The sequence below is a fragment of the Staurois parvus genome, unplaced genomic scaffold, assembly GCF_062004578.1.
Source record: "Staurois parvus isolate SC_StPar_1 unplaced genomic scaffold, SC_StPar_1.0 ptg001011l, whole genome shotgun sequence".
In the NCBI taxonomy this organism is placed as follows: Eukaryota; Metazoa; Chordata; class Amphibia; order Anura; family Ranidae; genus Staurois; species Staurois parvus.
The window spans coordinates 1,491,327-1,518,015 of NW_028318807.1; the positions used below are offsets into that span (position 1 = coordinate 1,491,327).

A 26,689-nucleotide genomic window follows, 5' to 3' on the forward strand; every position below is an offset into this window, starting at 1 on the left:
TGCTCCAGGCCCCAACAATGCACACCCCCATATTAATATGACACGTGTACTGGTGGTCCCATCAGAACCCTCCAGGCCCCAGCAGTACACACACACAGATTTATATGTACACATTTTCTGGTGGCCCAATCAGAACCCTCTATTCCCCAGCAGTGTCCCCAGCCCTGAATTCTCTCCAATGGAACTCTCCAGTGAAATCTCCTCTCATCAATTACTAGCCGGATTCTCTCTATTACCTCCTGTATGTACAAAACTCACCCAAATCTCTCCCCTCCTCACCATCCAATAGAAATTGGAGGAATTGTTTCTTCTTCCTGAAATCCAGACCTAGAGAGGAATAGAAAAGATCCAACAAACCCCACAAAGCCTTTTTATAGAGATTTATTCCATCAAATCCAAACTATTCTACACATATTTATTCCATGGAATATGAAGAGATTTTTCTATCAATAATCCCATCAAATCTGCGTGTTTATTGGACTTTATTCCCAGCAATAATCAATCAGGAATCCATGCCAGCAATCATCAGATCAATAGGAATGTTTCCAATATCCAGTGATCACGGTTTGATCCTCCAACATAACCAGTGCACAGAATGATAAATCTATCCCATGAAATGGATCTTATTGATTGGTTGATGTCATTGATTGATCTATTGATTCCCTTCTATGATAGAATAGATTGATTTCTCCATGTATTGATCATCCTCTCCATATATGTCTTCACCTTGTCTAACATCATACAAATCCTGAATGCTATAAATCTCAGTCCTGTCCATGAATTGTATGTGACTCGGGTCTTTATAATACCATATACTGGACTGTTACTTCATTCCCTATTTTTATATCGTCTTCTTACACCTGTCCTGATGAAGTGACACTTTGAAGCCATGAAACGCGTTGATGGTGTATTTTACATTCACTTGTCCAGTAAACTCCGACCTTCTGAAGAAAACATTTCAGAGTTTCCTCCTTTACTATGGGCTCCTCTGCTGACCTCACCCTCATTTTTTCTTGGGGTAAAAGTTCTCCACCGGGATCCAAATCCTGCTTAGTATATGATGATCTGGAATTCCCCGAAAATTACCAAAACTTTATTCTCCAGGGCCTCTAATAATAGATGTTTGGGGGTTTATCTCATCTTCAGGACCAAAATCTGCATTTTCCCATGTGTGCAAAATCATGCAGAAACAGCTCTGGCAGTGAGAGGGTTAATGTGGGCTAGATGGGATCACTCTGCTGGGGTGACACTGTACACATTAGAGCGCCCCCTAGCTGCAGCCTGGTAATAACATTGCTGGGAGGTCTATGCACTGCTACATACTTCCCACCTTTATAGAAACATATAATGGTTAGCACTTCCTCCTAGAAGAACTGGGGTTGTCAGTCACCGCTCTCTGCCCTGCCCCCCCCCACACTCACTGGGCTGTGGAGGGGGAGGGTGCAGCTGGTCCAGACTCTGATGTTGGGATCTTTCCCCAGACTGGACTGGCTGAGTGACGTCAGCTGACAGCGGGCTTCACCTGAAAACGGGTCACAGGAGTTCAGAATGAACTGCACTCCTCTGATCCACAGGGGAAGTACAGACAAAAGAGCTTTGCCTGAACTTCTCCTTCAAAGAATATGTTCCTCCAACATATCCTATTCCTGATCTGTGCCGGCTGTCCCATGTCCTGGTATGAAGACGTCTCCTCTTCTCTCTGTATTGCTTCCTTTGTGTGAGATCCCCGGTGATCCTGCCAGTCCCTCTAATTTCCTATTAAAACTGACCACACTAGGCATTAGAGCTCAGCATGGTCAGTTCTCTAACTGTGCTGGGAGCTAAGCCTGCTCTCCTCCAATCATCAGACTTGTCCTGACAGCCCCCTCCCTGTGCAGCCATTCACTGGGAAGACCAGTGAACAGAAGACAACTGACAAAGGAAACCAAGGGCTCTATTTATAGAACATTCATTGGACCAATGAGACAATCATTCCTCCAGCTGTTACAACACCCGGCCCTATGTTAAGTAACACAAGGATTTCCTATGATCGCCGGCTCCATCTAGTGGCCACAATGAGGTGATTTTTTTGAAATATCTCCATCAGTAAAACTAGCCCAATATGATATTATGGCCACTAGATGGAGCCAATGATCATAAGAAATAAAATAAGGCCAAAACTCCTCCCAGCTGGAGAATGCTGGTCACATCCGTTCAACATTGTTCTCCATAGACCTCCAAGTGTTGGTGAAATCTCCCACCACAAAATGTACTCAGCCAATCACAGGGCAGGACTCCATTTTTATTCTTCTCCTGCCATCAATGGCCAACCCGGTCCCACACTTCATCCATGTCTTTGGGACCTCTGATCTCCTTATGAACTGTTTCTTCCATGATGAAGATCAGCCATGGAGTATATCTGAGGTGTATATCAGGGTGTGCTTCTTCCCCACATGAGAGCTGGGATGTCCAGCAACATTCATCTGGAAGACATTTCCCGCATTTAGGGCACCAATACACCTCCAGGGTGTACCAATACACCTCATTGATGTACAGGAACACAGGACTTCAGTGAGGAACATTTCCCTCACTCAGGACAGGAAAGTACCTTCTCCCCCGTGTGAGATCTTTGATGCTTGTAAAGTTTAGACTTGTCTGAAAAACATTTCCAGCACTCAGGACAGGAATACGGCTTTTCCAGTGTGAGATCTCTGATGTGTGTAAAGATTGGACTTCTGTGAAAAACATTTCCCACACACAGGACAGGAAAACGGCTTCTCCCCTGTGTGATATCTTTGATGTGTGTGCAGACTGGACGTCTGTGAAAAACATTTCCCACACTCAGGACAGGAATATGGCTTCTCCCCTGTGTGAGATCTCTGATGTGTGTGAAGACTGGACTTGTCTGAAAAACATTTCCTGCACTCTGGGCAGGAAAATGGCTTCTCCCCCGTGTGAGATCTCTGATGTTTATAAAGTTGGTACGTCTGTGAAAAAAATTTCCCACACTCAGGACAAAAATATGGCTTCTCCCCCGTGTGAGAACTCTGATGTCTGACAAGTTTTGATTTTTCTGCAAAACATTTCCCGCACTCAGGACAGGAATATGGCTTCTCCCCCGTGTGAGATCTCTGATGTATGGAAAGATTGTCCTTCTTTGAAAAACATTTCCCGCACTCAGGACAGGAATACGGCTTCTCCCCTGTGTGAGATCTTTTATGCACATTAACAAGGGATTTAGAATGGAAACATTTCCCGCACTCAGAACAGGAATGCGGCTTTTCTCCCGCATGAGACCTCTGATGTATTATAAGTTTTGATTTTTCTACAAAACATTTCCCGCACTCATAACAGGAATACGGTTTCTCCCCCGTGTGAGATCTTTTATGCACATTAAGACTAGTTTTAGAACAGAAATCCTTCCTGCACTCAGGACAGCAATACAGCTTCTCACCTGTATGAAATCGCTGATGTCTATAAAGATTGGACGTCTGTGAAAAACATTTCCCACACTCAGGACAGGAATGCGGCTTCTCCCCTGTGTGAGATCTCTGATGTGTGTAAAGATTGGACTTCCTCGAAAAACATTTCCCGCACTCAGGACAGGAATATGGCTTCTCCCCCATGTGAGATCTTATATGCACATTAAGTTTGGATTTAGAACAGAAACCCTTCCCACACTCAGTACAGGAGAAGCTTCTCCCTGTTGGAAGGCCGGCCCGGTCCCGCACAGTCTGAGGTTCCTCAGGATACGAGGAATCCGATGGTCCATCTACACTGGGTGGTGCCGGATGGACATTGGAGGGAGCCGGGTTTTCTCCTGGACTAAACTGTGTGATGTCCTCATCTTCTACTTTCCAGTCTGGAGACAAAGTGAGACAATCCTCGGAGGTTTTCCTCATCTCCCGGCCATGGACTAAAATACAAAGACAAAGAGGATTACTAGACAGGAGCTGATTGGTTACCCCAAACCAGGACTCCACCCACATCAGGCAGCTTGGTCTCTGAGGAGCTTACAATTCCACCCTCAAGGGAACTAGGAAATGGCTCCTCTGATCTCCTACCAGGTCATTTCTTTATTCATGGACCTTAGTCAGAGAGTGAGGAAACAACCAGAACTGTCTTTTATAGGAGGGACAGTGATGAGGGGATTATAGGACGAGGGTCCCCACCCCCTCTATCACTCATTGCCATCTTCTCAATGTTTTCCTATGTTAATATATAACAGTGGGTAGATAGAGAGCAGAAGTCAGGACTATGTAATGTATAAAATGGAGTATATAGTGCAGGGGTCAGGAGTATGTAATATAATCGTGCTGGAGCGAATATGGCGTAAAACCAAATCCCACCAAGCATTCACCCAATATAAATCTGCTTTTCTAACATACAATTCCTCCCTTCAAACTGCCAAACAAGCCTACTTTGTCACTCTCATTAATACCTTCTCTTCGAGTCCTCATCGGCTCTTCTCTACCTTTAACTCTCTACTTTCTCCGCCCCCATCGCCACCCAGTCACTGCCCACGAGATTGCACACCACTTCCGAAACAAGATCGACGCAATTTATAGGGACAACGCCACTACACAGACACCCACTCCACTTAGTATCCCTCACACCATACCTCCCTCAACACAGTCCTCCTTTGACCTCGCTACCACTGAAGAGGTCACTAAGGTTTTGTCAGAAGCCGAACTCACCACCTGCCCCCTGGATCCTGCCCCCTCACAACTCCTTTGGTCCCCCTCCTCTTCCATCCTATGCGCCCTCACTCACATCTTCAATCTCTCCCTCTCTACTGGTGCCTTCCCCTCCCCTCTAAAGCATGCACACATCACTCCCATACTAAACAAGCCCTCCCTGGACCCCACCAACCTGAACAACTTAAGTCCCAACTCCCTGCTGCCATTTACCTCTAAACTCCTAGAACGCTTAGTCTACAATCACCTGAGCTCCCACCTCACCGACAACAACCTTCTTCACCCTTTACAGTCTGGCTTTCACTCACTACACTCCACTGACACCGCCCTACTAAACCTCACTAATGATCTACTAACTGCTAAGACCAATGGCCACTACTCCGTACTCATCCTAACCAATGGCCACTACTCCGTACTCATCCCAACCGATGGCCACTACTCCGTACTCATCCCAACCGATGGCCACTACTCCGTACTCATCCCAACCGATGGCCACTACTCCGTACTCATCCCAACCGATGGCCACTACTCCGTACTCATCCCAACCGATGGCCACTACTCCGTACTCATCCCAACCGATGGCCACTACTCCGTACTCATCCCAACCGATGGCCACTACTCCGTACTCATCCCAACCAATGGCCACTACTCCGTACTCATCCCAACCAATGGCCACTACTCCGTACTCATCCCAACCAATGGCCACTACTCCGTACTCATCCCAACCAATGGCCACTACTCCGTACTCATCCCAACCAATGGCCACTACTCCGTACTCATCCCAACCGATGGCCACTACTCCGTACTCATCCCAACCGATGGCCACTACTCCGTACTCATCCCAACCAATGGCCACTACTCCGTACTCATCCCAACCAATGGCCACTACTCCGTACTCATCACAACCAATGGCCACTACTCCGTACTCATCACAACCAATGGCCACTACTCCGTACTCATCCCAACCAATGGCCACTACTCCGTACTCATCCCAACCAATGGCCACTACTCCGTACTCATCCCAACCAATGGCCACTACTCCGTACTCATCCCAACCAATGGCCACTACTCCGTACTCATCCCAACCAATGGCCACTACTCCGTACTCATCCCAACCAATGGCCACTACTCCGTACTCATCACAACCAATGGCCACTACTCCGTACTCATCACAACCAATGGCCACTACTCCGTACTCATCCCAACCAATGGCCACTACTCCGTACTCATCCCAACCAATGGCCACTACTCCGTACTCATCCCAACCAATGGCCACTACTCCGTACTCATCCCAACCAATGGCCACTACTCCGTACTCATCCCAACCAATGGCCACTACTCCGTACTCATCCCAACCAATGGCCACTACTCCGTACTCATCCCAACCAATGGCCACTACTCCGTACTCATCCCAACCAATGGCCACTACTCCGTACTCATCCCAACCAATGGCCACTACTCCGTACTCATCCCAACCAATGGCCACTACTCCGTACTCATCCCAACCAATGGCCACTACTCCGTACTCATCCCAACCAATGGCCACTACTCCGTACTCATCCCAACCAATGGCCACTACTCCGTACTCATCCCAACCAATGGCCACTACTCCGTACTCATCCCAACCAATGGCCACTACTCCGTACTCATCACAACCAATGGCCACTACTCCGTACTCATCCCAACCAATGGCCACTACTCCGTACTCATCCCAACCAATGGCCACTACTCCGTACTCATCCCAACCAATGGCCACTACTCCGTACTCATCCCAACCAATGGCCACTACTCCGTACTCATCCCAACCAATGGCCACTACTCCGTACTCATCCCAACCAATGGCCACTACTCCGTACTCATCCTAACCAATGGCCACTACTCCGTACTCATCCCAACCGATGGCCACTACTCCGTACTCATCCCAACCGATGGCCACTACTCCGTACTCATCCCAACCGATGGCCACTACTCCGTACTCATCCCAACCGATGGCCACTACTCCGTACTCATCCCAACCGATGGCCACTACTCCGTACTCATCCCAACCGATGGCCACTACTCCGTACTCATCCCAACCGATGGCCACTACTCCGTACTCATCCCAACCAATGGCCACTACTCCGTACTCATCCCAACCAATGGCCACTACTCCGTACTCATCCCAACCAATGGCCACTACTCCGTACTCATCCCAACCAATGGCCACTACTCCGTACTCATCCCAACCAATGGCCACTACTCCGTACTCATCCCAACCGATGGCCACTACTCCGTACTCATCCCAACCGATGGCCACTACTCCGTACTCATCCCAACCAATGGCCACTACTCCGTACTCATCCCAACCAATGGCCACTACTCCGTACTCATCACAACCAATGGCCACTACTCCGTACTCATCACAACCAATGGCCACTACTCCGTACTCATCCCAACCAATGGCCACTACTCCGTACTCATCCCAACCAATGGCCACTACTCCGTACTCATCCCAACCAATGGCCACTACTCCGTACTCATCCCAACCAATGGCCACTACTCCGTACTCATCCCAACCAATGGCCACTACTCCGTACTCATCACAACCAATGGCCACTACTCCGTACTCATCACAACCAATGGCCACTACTCCGTACTCATCACAACCAATGGCCACTACTCCGTACTCATCCCAACCAATGGCCACTACTCCGTACTCATCCCAACCAATGGCCACTACTCCGTACTCATCCCAACCAATGGCCACTACTCCGTACTCATCCCAACCAATGGCCACTACTCCGTACTCATCCCAACCAATGGCCACTACTCCGTACTCATCCCAACCAATGGCCACTACTCCGTACTCATCCCAACCAATGGCCACTACTCCGTACTCATCCCAACCAATGGCCACTACTCCGTACTCATCCCAACCAATGGCCACTACTCCGTACTCATCCCAACCAATGGCCACTACTCCGTACTCATCCCAACCAATGGCCACTACTCCGTACTCATCCCAACCAATGGCCACTACTCCGTACTCATCCCAACCAATGGCCACTACTCCGTACTCATCCCAACCAATGGCCACTACTCCGTACTCATCCCAACCAATGGCCACTACTCCGTACTCATCCCAACCAATGGCCACTACTCCGTACTCATCACAACCAATGGCCACTACTCCGTACTCATCCCAACCAATGGCCACTACTCCGTACTCATCCCAACCAATGGCCACTACTCCGTACTCATCCCAACCAATGGCCACTACTCCGTACTCATCCCAACCAATGGCCACTACTCCGTACTCATCACAACCAATGGCCACTACTCCGTACTCATCACAACCAATGGCCACTACTCCGTACTCATCACAACCAATGGCCACTACTCCGTACTCATCACAACCAATGGCCACTACTCCGTACTCATCCCAACCAATGGCCACTACTCCGTACTCATCCCAACCAATGGCCACTACTCCGTACTCATCCCAACCAATGGCCACTACTCCGTACTCATCACAACCAATGGCCACTACTCCGTACTCATCCCAACCAATGGCCACTACTCCGTACTCATCCCAACCAATGGCCACTACTCCGTACTCATCCCAACCAATGGCCACTACTCCGTACTCATCCCAACCAATGGCCACTACTCCGTACTCATCCCAACCAATGGCCACTACTCCGTACTCATCCCAACCAATGGCCACTACTCCGTACTCATCCCAACCAATGGCCACTACTCCGTACTCATCCCAACCAATGGCCACTACTCTGTACTCATCCCAACCAATGGCCACTACTCCGTACTCATCCCAACCAATGGCCACTACTCCGTACTCATCCCAACCAATGGCCACTACTCCGTACTCATCCCAACCAATGGCCACTACTCCGTACTCATCCCAACCAATGGCCACTACTCCGTACTCATCCCAACCAATGGCCACTACTCCGTACTCATCCCAACCAATGGCCACTACTCCGTACTCATCCCAACCAATGGCCACTACTCTGTACTCCTCCCAACCAATGGCCACTACTCTGTACTCCTCCCAACCAATGGCCACTACTCCGTACTCATCCCAACCATTGGCTACTAATCCATACTCATCCCAACCAATGACCACTACTCCATACTCATCCCAACCAATGGCCGCTACTCCATACTCATCCCAACCAATGACCACTACTCCATACTCATCCCAACCAATGGTCACTACATCCGTACTCATCCCAACCAATGGCTACTAATCCATACTCATCCCAACCAATGGCCACTACTCCATACTCATCCCAACCAATGGCCACTACTCCGTACTCTTACTACTTGACCTCTCTGCGGCTTTTGACACAGTGGACCATCCCCTCCTCAAAAAAAACCTCCACTCTTTTGGCCTCAGCAACTCCGCTCTCTCCTGGTTCTCTTCCTACCTATCCCAATGCTCCTTCAGTGTTACCTATAATGCTGCCACCTCCCCCTCACTCCCTCTCTCTGTAGGGGTCCCTCAAGGTTCTGTCCTCGGGCCCCTTCTCTTCTCCATCTACACCTTCTCCCTTGGTCACTTGAAAAACTCCCACGGCTTCAACTACCATCTCTATGCTGATGACATGCAAATCTATCTTTCTACCCCTCACCTCACCCCTTCAGTCTCCTCCTCACCTCACCCCTTCAGTCTCCTCCTCACCTCACCCCTTCAGTCTCCTCCTCAGCTCACCCCTTCAGTCTCCTCTCGCATTACTAACCTACTAAGTGACATATCGGCATGGATGTCATTCCACTTCCTCAAACTCATCCTTTCCAAAACTGAGCTCCTAGTATTCCCCCCTGCCCGTGCCCCCTCCCCTGACTTCACCATAAATATCACTAACTCCAGTCTAACCTCGGAAACCACTAAGCAACTTAATCACTCCCTTGTTATATCTCGCCTCGACTACTGTAACTCCCTTCTCACTGGCCGACCTCATCGCAGGCTATCCCCCACTCCAGTCTATCATGAATGCTGCTGCCATACTCATCCACCTTACTAACCGTTCTGTATCCGCCACCCCTCTCTGCCAATCCCTCCACTGGCCTCCATTCAGTGTCCTCCACCCCTCTCTGCCAATCCCTCCACTGGTCTACATTCAGTGTCCTCCACCCCTCTCTGCCAATCCCTCCACTGGCCTCCATTCAGTGTCCTCCACCCCTCTCTGCCAATCCCTCCACTGGCCTCCATTCAGTGTCCTCCACCCCTCTCTGCCAATCCCTCCACTGGCCTCCATTCAGTGTCCTCCACCCCTCTCTGCCAATCCCTCCACTGGCCTCCATTCAGTGTCCTCCACCCCTCTCTGCCAATCCCTCCACTGACCTCCATTCAGTGTCCTCCACCCCTCTCTGCCAATCCCTCCACTGGCCTCCATTCAGTGTCCTCCACCCCTCTCTGCCAATCCCTCCACTGGCTCCCAGTTGCCCAACGGATAAAATTCAAAACTCTGACAATAACATATAAAGCCATCCACAACTCTGCCCCAATTTGCATAACCGATCTTATCTTTAGATATCACCCAAACTGTACTCTCCGATCCACGCAAGACCTCCTATGCTCTAGCTCCCTTTTATCCTCCTCCCATGCTCATCTCCAGGACTTTTCCAGGGCGTCACCCATCCTCTGGAACTCCCTACCCCAATCTATCAGATTATCACCTACTCTACTTGCCTTTCAGCGTTCACTGAAAACCTTTCTCTTCAGGGAAGCCTACCCCACCCTCTGCTAATTCTGGTATCCTCTACTCTTCCAATCACTCCTTCCCCCACAGTGACTACCTACTGTACCACTCACCCCGCCCTCCTAGATTGTAAGCTCCAGGGAGCAGGGCCCTCTAATCCCTCTTGTATTGAACTGTATTGTTGCTGTATTGTCTCCCACTATAATGTAAAACGCTGACCAAACCATTGGCGCTATATAAATCCTGTATAATAATAATAATGTACACCATAAGAGTATACAGTGTAAGGGTCAGGACTCATAATATTGTTATTCAGTAATTAAAGGTCCTTAAAGGGTTGCTTGCCTCCCATCTCCTGAGACTGCACTCAGTGACTTGGGTCTGAGACACTACAGACATATCCCTCCACCCGGCACAGCCAGCAGATAACAGAGAAGGTCCCCTGGAAGAGTCAGGCACAAGGCAGGAGACCCCAGTCACATGTCCTGGGTGCCTACATTATGCAATGCTTATAGGAAAAATCAACATTTTGCTGCCAGCTGAACCCCAGAACCTCCATAAATCCAGTCTAGATACATAAATTGTGTCTGCAGCACAGAGAAGGAAGATTATCCCAGAGAAATCCAGGAATACAGGACGGGGAACACAGCTCAGGAAAGTGACCAGGGGATTACAGGCTGATATCACCCAGTCCCCGCCCTACTCTGGACCAATCAGTGAGCAGTATGGGTGGAGGAATGGATTTAGTGTTCATGACCCACCTGTGCTGATCTCTGTAGGAGTGTCCTCCTCTATAAATGTCCCCGTTATTCCATCCTCCTCCATAGACTGCTGATCATCCCTCACATACGCCTCTTCTTCTTCTGCTTTCACCTCAAATTCTATATCTATCAGATCTTCAACCTAAAACAAAATAATAATAGAAGAGGTCACCTGTAAAACATGAACTCCAATATTGTGGCATCACATTAAAAAAATCACTTCTATGAGTCCTTTTTCTGAATGCTCCATCCCACCAACCTTGTAATGGTGAGGGATGGTGTGACCTTCCTGTGTGGAATCCCAGGAATACAGAGGACGGGGACATCTCTCTGGTGGGTTCCTGGTATTAGGTGGCTCCATCATATCCTTGTGTCCTTCTGAAAACTCCTCCATCACTCCATACTCCTCATCCTCCTCTTTATACTCTTCTTTAACATCAATATTATCATCCCCGAGGATTCCACTCTGAAAGATATAATAAAACATTCATTGTAACAAACATGCTGTGTATAAATCACAACTACCAATAATTGTCATCATCTACCTGATGATGGTGAGGGATGGTGTGACCTTCCTGTGTGGAATCCCGGGAATACAGAGGACGGGGACATCTCTCTGGTGGGTTCCTGTAGCTGGATGACTCCACCATGGTGTCCTGGTACAGATCTATGTGTTCCTTTAGAAACTCTGACTCCTCCATCTTCCCATCCTCATCCTCCTCCTCTTTTATCTCTTTTTTAACCTCAACTTTAGGATCTCTCAGGTTTCCACTCTGAATATATAATAAAAATGACATCAATGGTAACAATGCAGATAATGTACAGATCCTAATGATACTATCAGTGATTGTTCCTCATCTACCTGATGATGGTGAGGGATGGTGTGACCTTCCTGTGTGGAATCCCGGGAATACAGAGGACGGGGACATCTCTCTGGTGGGTTCCCATGACTGGATCCATCTGTAGGAAACACACACACTGACTGAATCCATTGTTTCTATGTGTTTATCAGATGATGGGGGATCTAGGTGGATCCTCCGTACTGCTCTCTCCTTTACAATAAAGTCTCCTCTTACCCGGTGATGTGAGGGGCGGCTGATTGTCCATCATGACGTCCTTGTAGAGATCCTTGTGTCCTTCTAAATACTCCCACTCCTCCATGGAGAAATAGACAGTGACACCCTGACACCTTATAGGAACCTGACACACACAATGATACAGTCACCATCCAGACACATCCCTTGTCTGTTACTGGAGAATGTCCCAGAATTCCCGGCACCGCTCACCTCTCCTGTCAGCAGCTCAGTGATCTCTCTGGTGACTTCTAGAATCTTCTTCTTCTTTCTCTCTTCTATCAGGGAGGGAGGTGGAGGCAATGTGATGTCATATGATCTCCAGACTTCACAGGAGGAAAACTCTACATCTGAACACAAATAGTCACATCAAATGATATTCCCAGAATCCTCCTCACCTCTCCATTCAGGTCTCCATTTTATTAAAGCCCCACTTCAGGCTGAGGTATAATTTCCCCCCACAGGACCCCCACACTACACAGGGTATAAGGAATTCTGACGTCATAACACAACGCAGGATCTACAGTTCTGTTTTGCTTATGAGGATGCCAAGCGTTCTCCCACATCCTAAGACCATAGAATAAAAAGAAAGGAGCCAGATGGAGGGACATTGGGAGGAGGAGCTGTGAGGTCAGTGTGATGTCATAGGATTCTCTGACTCTGGATGGAGGGACATTGGGAGGGGGAGCTGTGAGGTCAGTGTGATGTCATAGGATTCTCTGACTCTGGATGGAGGGACATTGGGAGGGGGAGCTGTGAGGTCAGTGTGATGTCATAGGATTCTCTGACTCTGGATGGAGGGACATTGGGAGGGGGAGCTGTGAGGTCAGTGTGATGTCATAGGATTCTCTGACTCTGGATGGAGGGACATTGGGAGGAGGAGCTGTGAGGCCAGTGTGATGTCATAGGATTCTCCATCCCCTGCCACTTATAAAAGTGGTATAATCCTTTGGTATAGACTGATGAGGTGAGAAGGTGACACCTCTCCACAATGAGGAGAAAGTTCCGGCCCCGGAAGTGGGGGAATGTTCTGCCCCTGAAGGGGTTAATCTGGGTTCCCACACTATATATGTGTGTATCATCATCTGCTGGAGATAAAAGACGTCACAGTGACTATGGAGGAAGAGGACGGACATGACTATGGAGGAAGAGGACGGACATGACTATGGAGGAAGAGGACGGACATGACTATGGAGGAAGAGGACAGACATGACTATGGAGGAAGAGGACGGACGTGATTATGGAGGAAGAGGACGGACGTGATTATGGAGGAAGAGGACGGACGTGACTATGGAGGAAGAGGACGGACATGACGGGGGTTACTGGGTGTAAATAGGAAATAACATCTTATTACCTCCTCTGCTGCCACTTCCAGCAACGTCTCCTCTCTGCTTCCTCCCAACTCAGCTCTCACCCGCAACTTCCTGTCTGTGCCTGACATCACTTCCTGTTTGTATCTGACATCACTTCCTGTCTTCCATAGAGACTTCCTGTCTGGGTAGAAGTGCAATCCCCACCTTGTGGAGCTCAGAGGAACTGCAGCCCCGAGAAGTGTCTGGTAGTGTGACCCCGGCCTTGTGCTGGGTGTGTATGGACTGTAGATCCTTGTGTAGGGAGGAAATGACTCCTATCTGTGACTGCTGTAACCTGCTGACTGGCATCTCCTGTGAAATCTGACACTTGCACTGGATACACACAAGGCAGTCAGGGATTTCAGCCCCTCCCTTCTCCTCTCAGACTGTAATACAGAGAGAGCCAATCAGAAGAGGTATTAAAGGAGCCAATGACAGGGACTTTCTCAAGCAGGAGATGCAGCTGCAAAGCATTGTGGAATATGCAGTCCTGAACAGAAATGGCCTGATAGGCTGATATGAGGAATGGAACTACAGAGACCAGCATGCTTAGTGAGGAGAGTGAAGGACTCCATCTTGTTTTTCCTGAGGGGAGGCAGTCTGCATGTGGCAGGAGACAGTCTGGACCTGGCAGAGAAGTGCTCAGGGTCAGTTCACTCCATGTTTAGGTATCTGCATCAGTCAGGGAACATCCAACCTGAGAGATGTGGCCTACAGTACAGTGCCTACACCGACAGTGTGAAGGGCTCATCGTGAGGTGACCACAGGAGCCGGTCATTTCCAGGACCATGGTTTGGGCCTTAGTCCCAGGATCTGGTGAGAGGGATTTTGCCCCCTGGCAGATGACAGGAACACGGCACACAGAGACATGACACTTCTCCCATACTCACCAGGCACTGGGTTGTGTAGATGGTCCTGCTATACAGACACAGTGTTTGCTTTGCTATACAAATCCTGCCACGGGATTACAATGATACTTTACCATAGGAGTGTAAGTGCACCAATGAAAGTGTTTCGCTGAAGACCCCAACATTCATCCTGTTACCAAGAGACTGAAGTTACTGGTGCCATACGGGCACGCGCATGCGTATTCAGGCCTCTATATTGCATGGTGTGTGAGGGAATAGCTCTACCTTGGAAAGTAGCTATGAAGCATCAGTTGGGCGCAGTGTTTGCCTATTGGGCTTGTGGTGTCGGGGGTTAGAAGGGAGAAGTCTGACACCACAGAGAGTCATCCTTCTGCTCTCCTCCAGGCACACCTAGGATCGGCACAAGGGGTGATGCCAGTTAGAGGGGTGGGAGATTAGTGAACATTCTCTCCTGGATCTCCCCTTCTTTCATTGAACATTTACTCCTAAATTTCCACATCCCATGGTGAACGTTCACTCCTGGATTTCTCCCTCCTGGAGTGAGCATTCACTCCAGGATCTCCCCTTCCTTTAGTGAATGTTTGCTCCTGAATCCCTCTTCCTTCAGTGAACATTGACTGGTGGATATCAGAGGATGGGGAGACGTTTATTGGTCCATCAGCTTCATCAGATGACAGGAGAGACATTAGAGGTCTATCAGCTTCATCTGAGAACAGGGGAGACATCAAAATGTCCATCAGCTTCATTGTAGAACAAGGGAGACATCAGAGGTCCAGCAGCTTCATCAGATGACAGGAGAGACATTAGAGGTCTATCAGCTTCATCTGAGAACAGGGGAGACATCAAAATGTCCATCAGCTTCATTGTAGAACAAGGGAGACATCAGAGGTCCAGCAGCTTCATCAGAGGATAGGCAGACATCAGAGGTCCATCAGCCTCATTGGAGACAGGGGAGACATCAGAGGTCCATTAGCTTCATCAGAGGACAGAGGAGAAATCAAAGGTCTATCAGCTTCATCAGAGGACAGGGGAGATATCAAAGGTCCATCAGCTTCATCGTAGGACAAGGGAGACATCAGAGTTCCATCAGCTATATTGGAGGACAGGGGAGTCATCAGAGGTCCATCAACTTCATCAGAGGACAAGAGAGACATCAGAGGTCCATCAGCTTTATTGGAGGACAGAGGAGAAATCAAAGGTCTATCAGCTTCATCAGAGGACAGGGGAGACATCAGAGGTCCATCAGCTTCATCGTAGGACAAGGAAGACATCAGAGGTCCATCAGCTTTATTGGATGACAGAGAAGTCATCAGAGGCTGTCACAGATCCCACCCACATGCACACGGCCACAGCGACTAGCTAACTGAGGCGTGCATGTCTAGCCGTGACTTGGTGTAAAGAGGGAATGAGGGGGACTTATTTTGTCACAGCCCGCACTACCTCTCCTCTCATATTAGGACCCATGCAGTTTATGTTGTCTATATGGAGGAGGTGTAGGGTTAGATTCATCCTAGGCTCTAAGTGTTCCCCCTTGACCAACATCATTTTTAATCCAAGTCTCCCAGATAGTCTGGCCATTGGTTGAGTCCGTCCTTGGGCTGAGGTTAATCTATTCCAATTGTGACATTTGGTCAATCCCGTAATTCACAACCTTAAATCCTTCCGACATTCAAAAAGCTGCTCGCATTCCACCCCATCAGTATTTTGTTTGTCTACAGATACAACACTTTTTTGCCTCCAAAGCCTCTTCTCTGACTCTTGAACAACCTACCCCTTTAGAGCATATCTGCATCCAAGGCCCACACCACCGGGACATCATTTCCGCTACGTATACATTGCTTGTAGATGTCACCCTTTTTCTATTGATTCTCCCCTTTATATGTGTAAATGGTCCCGTTTCCTTCAATGTGATATTGGGTTGGATCAATGGAGTAGGATTTGGGAGGCCTCTTCTAAATCTTCTGTGTGTGTAATGTGTACAGAAAATCCTTCTAAGACCCCGATGTTTTGGTATCGGACCCCTGAGGTTCTCCATGATAGTAACCTGAATGTTTCTTCTGTTTGCTGGTGTTGTGGGACGGAAACTGACACTCTTTTCCAAATTTTTTGGGATTGCCGGTCCATTGCGCCCTTTTGGGGGAGGTCCTTACCCCATTGTGGTTACTTCTACGGGCTCCTGTCCCTTTTGAGCCCATTTACTTTCTGTTGGGTCTACCTTTTCGGGTCTCTCTAAATGTGCGAGGAAACTTTCCACCTCCATTCTGAGGGCAGCCAGGAGAACCATTCCCATGCATTGGCTGTCTTCTATGTCCCCCATGTTACCGGCACTGATGAAGGTCAGAGCAGAAATGAGAAAGTTGGAGTACCTACCTGCTTTACACCCTGCTACTGTCCCTGTGCTGGAGGCAGTTCAGGACCCACGGGACACCTATGACACCGATCTGTCTGCTCCAATCGTTTGTGATTGATGGCCATGTCACTGTTTTGTATTGACATTGTATGTTCTTATGTACCTCTCATCGATGAGCTGCTTTATCAGCCTTCTCTCCCTGTCTGCTTTTATTTTACATTTACCTTTGTGACAGCTTGTTGTAATGTGTGACATAGAGATGGAAATGGGTGCTAATAGGCTGCAGGAGATCTACTGAGACATAGAGGGAAATGGGAGCTAATAGGCTGCAGGAGATCTGCTTAGACATAGAGAGGGAAATGGGTGCTAATAGGCTGCAGGAGATCTGCTGAGACAATGAAATGTGTATGAAATGGATGGATGTGCAGACACTCCCAGAAGATGATGTCATTATGAGTGGATTGATATATATTTTTGCATTGTCCCCCCCAGAAGGATCAGGTTTGGCGGGATCGCTCTCATTAGCTATACATTTGTATTTTGTGTTCTGTGTTTGTAAGACTTTTCTATATGTAATAAGAGATGTTTGTTGAACAGTTGGTTACATAAGAGTTACATTTATTTCTTCTTCCTTTATTCAGTAATGTTTCATCTCCCGTAGTATCCCTGTAAGGTACATATTATACAGGAAGGGGGATTATGGGATGGATCTCGGGGCTGCAGTTCCTCTGAACTCCACAAGGTGGGGATCTCATCTATACTCACACAGGAAGTCTCTATGGAATGCAGCCAGGAAGTGATGTCAGGTACAGACAGGAAGTGATGTCAGGCACGGACAGGAAGCATATCAGAGACGTTGCTGGACATGACAGCAGAGGAGGTAATAAGATGTTTTTTTCCTATTTAACCCCCGTCATGTCCGTCCTCTTCCTCCACAGTCACGGCCATCCTCTTCCTCCACAGTCACGGCCATTCTCTTCCTTCACAGTCACGTCGGTCCTCTTCCTCCACAGTCACGGCCGTCCTCTTCCTCCACAGTCACGGCCGTTCTCTTCCTCCACATTCACGGCCATCCTCTTCCACCACAGTCACGTCCGTCCTCTTCCTCCACAGTCACGTCCGTCCTCTTCCTCCACAGTCACGTCCGTCCTCTTCCTCCACAGTCACGCCCGTCCTCTTCCTCCACAGTCACGGCTGTCCTCTTCCTCCACAGTCACGTCGGTCCTCTTCCTCCATCGTCACGTCCGTCCTCTTCCTCCACCGTCAAATCCGTCCTCTTCCTCCACCGTCAAATCCGTCCTCTTCCTCCATAGTCATGTCCGTCCTCTTCCTCCATAGTCACTGTGATGTCTTTTTATCTCCAGCAGATGATGATACACACATATATAGTGTGGGATCCCAGATGAACCCCTTCAGGGGCAGAACATCCCCCCACTTCCGGGGCCGGAACATTCTCCTCATTGTGGAGATAAATTCTTGTAATATGGTCCTCTAAACAAACAGCACTGACAATAAATAGACAAGACAAGGACCATCCTGACCATACATGGCCTACAAAGGGCAATGATGACACTACACAGGCAGCCAATGGGCAATCATTACACTATGCAGCCAACACAACGATGGAGTGCCGGGGTCAGGAGTATGGAGCATAGAGCCCCTTACATTGCTGCTCAGGAGGAAGAAAACATTCCTTTGTAACAGAAAATGTATATAAATCTGAGGCTCTTTTAGGAATGTCCGGGGGGGTTAAAGAATGAAAGGGGCTTTGGTGTCTCCAGACCAATCAGGTTTTATCCCGGACAGATTTATCAGTGACAACATTCTCCTTACATTACACATTAGTCAGGAGCCAATTTGCACTCCAGAGAAGTTTTGTTACTGAGTTTGGACACTAATGAGGCCTTCGATGGTGTCCTTTGGCCTTGTTTTCCTGGGTGCAGAGAATGGGTGTCAGTGATGAGTGTTTATCTGGTATACTCGCCCTCTATGACTCTCCCATAACAAGGATCAGACTTCCCGGCTGTAACTCTGACTTTGTTACATTGGGTAGAGGTACCCGTCAGGGTTGTCCTCTGTCATCCCTATTGTTTGCACTGGTGTTGGGACCTTTGGTGATTGCAATCAGATCACATTCGGAGATCTCTGGTTACCCTTTATTGGTTTCACCTTTCAGAATCTGTATGTATGCTGATGATGTAATGCTTTTCCTCACCATCCCGTTAGTATCATTGCCTAATCTATGGCGGTATTGAACGACTTTGCTCCAGTGTCAGGTCTGTTCATGTCACTAAATCAGTGGTTATGCCATCAATGTTCCTGATTCCCTGAGTGCCTCTCTCCGTAGCTCTTTTCCATTTCGTTGGGCCACGGATCGGATTTCCTATTTAGGTATCAACCTCACTGCCAGATACTCAGATATGTTTGCTGCTAATTACCCCCCATGTGTGTGGCCCCTCTACTCTACTGAAGGTTTGCCATGGGTACCCCATCTCCTTCCTGGGTAGAGTCACGGCAGTCACAATGAATATTCTGCCTAAACTACTTTATCTATTTACATCACTTCCAGTCTCCGTCTCCAAAATGTTTCTGGATCGCTTTCAGCGGCTGATTAACAATTTATTTGGTGTAATAAACGTCCACGTTTTACCTCATCGGTTTTGTACCGGTCACAACGGACGGGGGGCCTCGGTCTTCCCAATTTTTGGCTCTATTACCTTTCAGCGTGTTTTGCACAATTATCACAATGGGTGACTGTTAACTCCCAGATCCCGGGGGTTAGATTTGAATCTCAATCTATACGCCCATTTTATTTACCGGGTATTTTATGGTCCAAAATCCTCCCTCGATCGTTAACTTTTTCTAACTCTGTTGTGGCCATTCATTGACACTTTGGTCTCGTTGGAAACTTCAATGAAATCTGGTCTCTTCTGTTTCCCCAGGTGTATCGTTTTTTGGTGGCCCTAACTTTAGTACAGCATTTTCTTCTCCTCGGGCGTTTCGTTGGTGGTACGATAGATCCTTTATTAGGTTGTCTGACTGTCAAAGTGGAGGATCTTATATTCCCTTTGATATAATGTGCGGACTTTCTGATGTTCCGCTTCGTGAATATCATCGTTATCGACAGATTAGACATTTTTTAACTCACATTTTTTCCTTACACCTTGATCTCTGATTTTGTTTTTTGAACGTATTAGCCGTGACTCTCCCAGGGGCAAAGGTCTTATCTCTGATCTGTATCACCAATTCCTGGTCAGTCTCTCTCCCTCACCTCCTTTATAGAGACAAAAATGGGAGGAGGATAGTGGTATCACCTTTTCGGATGAGGATTGGGATTCCATGGTGGATAACATATGTAAGAGCTCTCAATCTCTTTCTGTCCGTGAGACGGCCCTCAAGGTATTAACCAGATGGTATTATACCCCGCCAAGGCTACACGTTTTGTACCCACAAACGTCCCCGTTACGTTTCCGGGGCTGCGGCCTCACCGGTACTTTGGTACATACGTTGTGGGCTTGCCCAACTTTATCCTTGGTGTGGCGCAGGATATCTGCGTTGGTGACTTCACTGGTGGGTGTTCCGGTACGTCTGACTATACAGTCTTCCTATTGGGAGCTCGTATCCCGGGGGTTCCTGATAATGTTATGACATTGATACATACTATTTGTATTTCTACTTTGTGGGCTATCGCCCTACATTGGGAATCTATCACTGTACCATTGGCCTCTGTATTACATAGAGTAGATGCTGTGATGCTCATGGAGAGAATTCATTATAACTTACTGGACAAGATGCACTTGTCTGATAGAAAATGGGAATCATGGAAGGTTCAGAGACATTTACTACATGAATAGTGGCATTCCATGTGAAGGTTGATTGACGTGTCCTGTTCACACATATATCATTCAGTCTACTTTTCCTTTATATTTCTCATGTACTTAGGATCTATTCTCCTTTCCTTTCTCTTCTTTTTTACCCTTTCTATATGATGTGCCTTTCTGAATTGTACGATTCAAGTGTGCCTTGTTAATACTGTACACATTGTTTGACGCTGTACTGTTATTTTCAGTCTACTCTTTGAAAAATAAATCGTTTGTAAACAAAAAAAAATGAAAGGGGCTTTATAGCAACTTAAATGTGTAATATGTGTAACATTGCGCTGTTTATCTCCTCCTCCCCTCCCCCGCCTGTCTCCAGCACCCGGGACTAGCAGGGAGGGGAGAGACCTTGCAGTGTAATGAGAACTGATTGGCTGCTCCTCAGGAAAGGGGAGTGTCCGGCTTATCCTTTCTCCCTTTCACTCCCAGAGCTGTTTTTGCATTTTTTGCACATTTAAAAAATCATTTTAGCCCTAAAGATGACACAAAACCCCCAAAATATCGATTTTCTGAAAGTAGAGACTTTAGAGAATAAAATAGCGGCAGTTCTAATGTTTTATGTCACAAAATATTATCACAAAGTCTAGGAAATGCCAAAGGGCACAAAAAAGCAATAAATGACCCATTTATGTGTAAAAATATAAAAGCCGAGGTTGCAGCGAGTAAATAGATATCCAACATGTCAAACCTTAAGTTGTGTGTGCTGAAATGGTGACAACCTTTAGTCCCGGTATTATCTATAGGTGACACATTTATAGCCCCTTCTAGGTCATCAGTATAGAGTACGGAGGAGGTCTGCTCCTAGAATTATCCTCTCATTCTGGTGTGACCGGCGATATGTAACGTGTATCACAATCAATGTTATCACGTGTAGGCCCTCCAGCGTGTGCTCTTATGTTTGGGTGTGCATATATGTGGGGGTGGGGAGCCTCAACATTTTTTAAGGGGAGGAGTTATATACTTGGGTGTAACTTTAATTGTTTACAATTAAAAAAACATTTTTACTTAAGGGGACAAAGTCCTCTTTGTGATGACTTCTGATGACAGGTTCTCTTTATGAGACATCCAGGGTCTAAAAGACCCCCAATGTCTCCCCTGTACTCCATTGGATGTAATGTAGAGCACATCGCACCGCATTACATTCTTTGCCGGCCTCGATGGTCGGGAAATCTGTCATAACGTCACCTCTGGGTCAGGACAAGAAGGGAGTGAACATGTCCGCTCTCCTGCATCCCCTCTACCCTCCGACACCCGCTGACCCGGGCCCACAGATGGGCAAGCAGAGCCGGGGAAGCATAGTAGGTACAGGAGAGGATCACACACACGGGGTGGCAGAGGCTGGCACCTGAAAGGAGAGCCCTGCGGCTTGCCCTCAGCAGGGATAAAGATTAAACACAATACTTGCCCGGCCCCCAGAACTACATGTCCCGGGCGTCGGGTGATGTAAAGTGACCATCCCTGCATGATGAGCCGACATTGACCTCACAGCACTGCCTCAGAGCAAACTAGTCATAGGAAGGATCAGATTTATCATTCCTTGTCTGCAGATCTAATACTCATCAAACCAGTTCAGAGACCAAACAAACCCAACAGAGAAAAGGGCCCCGGACCCCAAAATTGTAGTAAACACTAAACAGTCCAAACAAAATGTCTTCCCATGGGGGGAGTAGTCCTTCAATGTCCAGCAACCCTCCTATTCCCCCCTCACATCCACATCCTATTATTGTGTGACCAATACCATCCAAATCATTCTTACTTTCATTTCCCAAAGTTATCCGTCTACAAGGAGACCTGTATAGATCACATGATGGCACCAATGAGGATGGAGGAGGACCGGAGTCACATGACTGAGAAGATACTAAACCTCACCCTGGAGATCATCTACCTGCTGACCGGAGAGGTGAGGAGGATTCTGGGAGGTCACATGACATCACTCTCATCTCTATTAATAAAACACAGACCTGACCGGAGAGGTGAGGAGGATTCTGGGAGTCTAACATGATATTCCTATTGGTTCCTCTATACAGAGATTTCCTCTTCTGAAGTCAGGTGATCATATGACCATCACAGTGCCTCCATGTTGCTCCCTAAACCCTGAGAGACACAACATGCAGAAGATTCTAGAAGTCACCAAGAAGATGATGGAGCTGCTGACAGGAGAGGTGAGCGGTGCCGGGAATTCTGGGACATTCTCCAGTAACAGACAAGGGATGTGTCTGGATGGTGACTGTATCATTGTGTGTGTCAGGTTCCTATAAGGTGTCAGGGTGTCACTGTCTATTTCTCCATGGAGGAGTGGGAGTATTTAGAAGGACACAAGGATCTCTACAAGGACGTCATGATGGACAATCAGCCGCCCCTCACATCACCGGGTAAGAGGAGACTTTATTGTAAAGGAGAGAGCAGTACGGAGGATCCACCTAGATCCCCCATCATCTGATAAACACATAGAAACAATGGATTCAGTCAGTGTGTGTGTTTCCTACAGATGGATCCAGTCATGGGAACCCACCACAGAGATGTCCCCGTCCTCTGTATTCCCGGGATTCCACACAGGAAGGTCACACCATCCCTCACTATTACAAGGTGGGTGGGATGGAGCATCTAGAACATGGACTCATAGAGACAATGTGTGGAGTTTTTATGTGACCTTACATTTTACAGATGATATTTTCTCTCATTTCCTTGATTTAGAGTGGAGATCCAATCGATATAGAATTTGAGGTGAAAGCAGAAGAAGAAGAGGCGTATGTGAGGGATGATCAGCAGTCTATGGAGGAGGATGGAATAACGGGGACATTTATAGAGGAGGACACTCCTACAGAGATCAGCACAGGTGGGTCATGAACACTAAATCCATTCCTCCACCCATACTGCTCACTGATTGGTCCAGAGTAGGGCGGGGACTGGGTGATATCAGCCTGTAATCCCCTGGTCACTTTCCTGAGCTGTGTTCCCCGTCCTGTATTCCTGGATTTCTCTCGGATAATCTTCCTTCTCTGTGCTGCAGACACAATTTATATATCTAGACTGGATTTATGGAGGTTCTGGGGTTCAGCTGGAGGCAAAAATGTTCATTTCACCATAAGTGTTACTAGACCTAGGCACCTGGGACATGTGATTTGAGTCTCCTTCCCCATGCTTGGGTCTAGTAAGATCTCTGACAGAACATTTCTCCCAGGGTTCCTTGCTCTGTGGTCTGCTGGCTGTGCCGGGTGGAGGGATATGTCTGTAGTGTCTCAGCCCCAAGTCACTGAGTGCAGTCTCAGGAGATGGGAGGCAGCGATGTGGGATCTCTGCAACTTGTCTACAGTAAACATTTAATGTTCTACTGATTACTGAATACCAATATTATGAGTCCTGACCCTTACACTGTATCATTTATATTGTACATTACATACTCCTGACCCCTGCACTATATACTCTATGTTGTACATTACATACTCCTGACCCCTGCACTATATACTCTATGTTGTACATTCCATACTCCTGACCCCTGCACTATATACTCTATGTTGTACATTACATACTCCTGACCCCTGCACTATATACTCTGTTGTACATTACATACTCCTGACCCCTGCACTATATACTCTATGTTGTACATTACATACTCCTGACCCCTGTACTATATACTCCATGTTGTACATTACATACTCCTGACCCCTGCACTATATACTCCATGTTGTACATTACATACTCCTGACCCCTGCACTATATACTCTATGTTGTACATTACATACTCCTGACCCCTGCACTATATACTCTGTTGTACATTACATACTCCTGACCCCTGCACTATATACTCTATGTTGTACATTACATACTCCTGACCCCTGCACTATATACTCTATGTTGTACATTACATAGTCCTGACTTCTGCTCTCCCCCTCCCCCCACTGCTATATATACACATAATATGGATTCTCTTTTGTTCCCCCCATTTCCTCCCAGCTGGACATTTTATATCGGATGATGTGATTGGAGCACAGACTTTTACATGGTGATAATAATGTGATAACATCCTCCAAATTTGGACCCTTAAACAGAAAGTGATAATGAGGGAGGAGTCAATACCCCAATGATGGTGGTCTTCAGGATCAATCCAGTCTTCATCTTGGTTGTTCTCCCCCCATCCTCACTCTCTGACCTCTGGTGGGGCTCAGCCCCGCTGTTCTTCATGACTAAATCATGGACTAAATAAGGAAGTGCAGTACTTCTTGTGTTGGGAAGATGGCGATGAGTGATAGAGGGGGTGGGGACCCTCGTCCTATAATCCCCTCATCACTGTCCCTCCTATAAAAGACAGTTCTGGTTGTTTCCTCACTCTCTGACTAAGGTCCATGAATAAAGAAATGACCTGGTAGGAGATCAGAGGAGCCATTTCCTAGTTCCCTTGAGGGTGGAATTGTAAGCTCCTCAGAGACCAAGCTGCCTGATGTGGGCGGAGTCCTGGTTTGGGGGAACCAATCAGCTCCTGTCTAGTAATCCTCTTTGTATTTTAGTCCATGGCCGGGAGATGAGGAAAACCTCAGAGGATTGTCTCACTTTGTCTCCAGACTGGAAAGTAGAAGATGAGGACATCACACAGTATAGTCCAGGAGAAAACCCGGCTCCCTCAAATGTCCTTCCGGCACCACCCAGTGTAGATGGACCATCGGATTCCTCGTATCCTGAGGAACCTCAGACTGTGTGGGACCGGGCCGGCCTTCCAACAGGGAAGAGGTTCTCCTGTACTGAGTGCGGGAAAGGTTTCCATTCTACATACCATCTTAATAGGCATAAAAGATCTCACACAGGGGAGAAGCCGTATTCCTGTCTAGAGTGCGGGAAATGTTTTTCAGAAAAGTCCAATCTTTACACACATCAGAGATCTCACACAGGGGAGAAGCCGTATTCCTGCCCTGAGTGCGGGAAATGTTTCAGTTCTAAATCCCATCTTAATGTGCATAAAAGATCTCACAAGGAGGAAAAGCCGTATTCCTGTCCTGAGTGTGGGAAATGTTTTTCAGTGAAGTCCCGTCTTTACAATCATCAGAGATCTCACACAGGGGAGAAGCCGTATTCCTGTCTAGAGTGCGGGAAATGTTTTTCAGAGAAGTCCAATCTTTACACACATCAGAGATGTCACACAGGGGAAAAGCCGTATTCCTGTCCTGAGTGCGGGAAATGTTTTTCAGTGAAGTCCAGTCTTTACAAACATCAGAGATCTCACACAGGGGAAAAGCCGTATTCCTGTCCTGAGTGTGGGAAATGTTTTTCAGAGAAGTCCAATCTTTACAGACATCAGAGATCTCACACAGGGGAAAAGCCGTATTCCTGTCCTGAGTGCGGGAAATGTTTCAGTTCTAAATCCCATCTTAATGTGCATAAAAGATCTCACAAGGAGGAAAAGCCGTATTCCTGTCCTGAGTGTGGGAAATTTTTTTCAGTGAAGTCCAGTCTTTACAAACATCAGAGAACTCACACGGGGCAGAATCCACTTTCCTGTCCTGAGTGAGGGAAATGTTCCTCACTGAAGTCCTGTCTTCCTGTACATCAGGGGTCCCACACAACCCTGGAGGTATATTAGTGCCTTGAGTGCGGGAAATGTCTTCTAGATGAATGTTGCTGGACATCCCAGCTCTCATGTGGGGAAGAAGCACCCCCTGATATACACCTCAGATATACTCCATGGCTGATCTTCATCATGGAAGAAACAGTTGATAAGGAGATGAGAGGCCCCCAAAGACATGGATGAAGTGCAGTAAATGTCGGGGTGCAGAGTGGTCAGTAGATCCTGGAAATGAAGGACACAACTTCAGCCCTTCTTGGGTGTCGGAGTTGCGTTTCCTGATAATGATATAGCGGGTTACAGAGCTAGAAGCCGGGAGAGCCCAGATCTCGTTATCGGGGAACTTTACACAGACAACAAGAACTTCTGAAGTTGATGTCCTTCATTTCAAGGCTCTACAGAACAGTGGTGACCCCGAAGCGTCTCTCTGTCTTCAGTCCATCCTTCTCCCATCCCCCAACAGGAGGGAAG

General features: G+C 47.6%; 1 pseudogene; it reads right to left on the bottom strand.

Moving 5' to 3' along the window:
* Positions 1-365: 365 nt before the first annotated feature.
* The window catches only part of LOC149441245 (uncharacterized), a 38,246-nt pseudogene continuing 11,922 nt past the window's right edge, over positions 366-26,689 (bottom strand).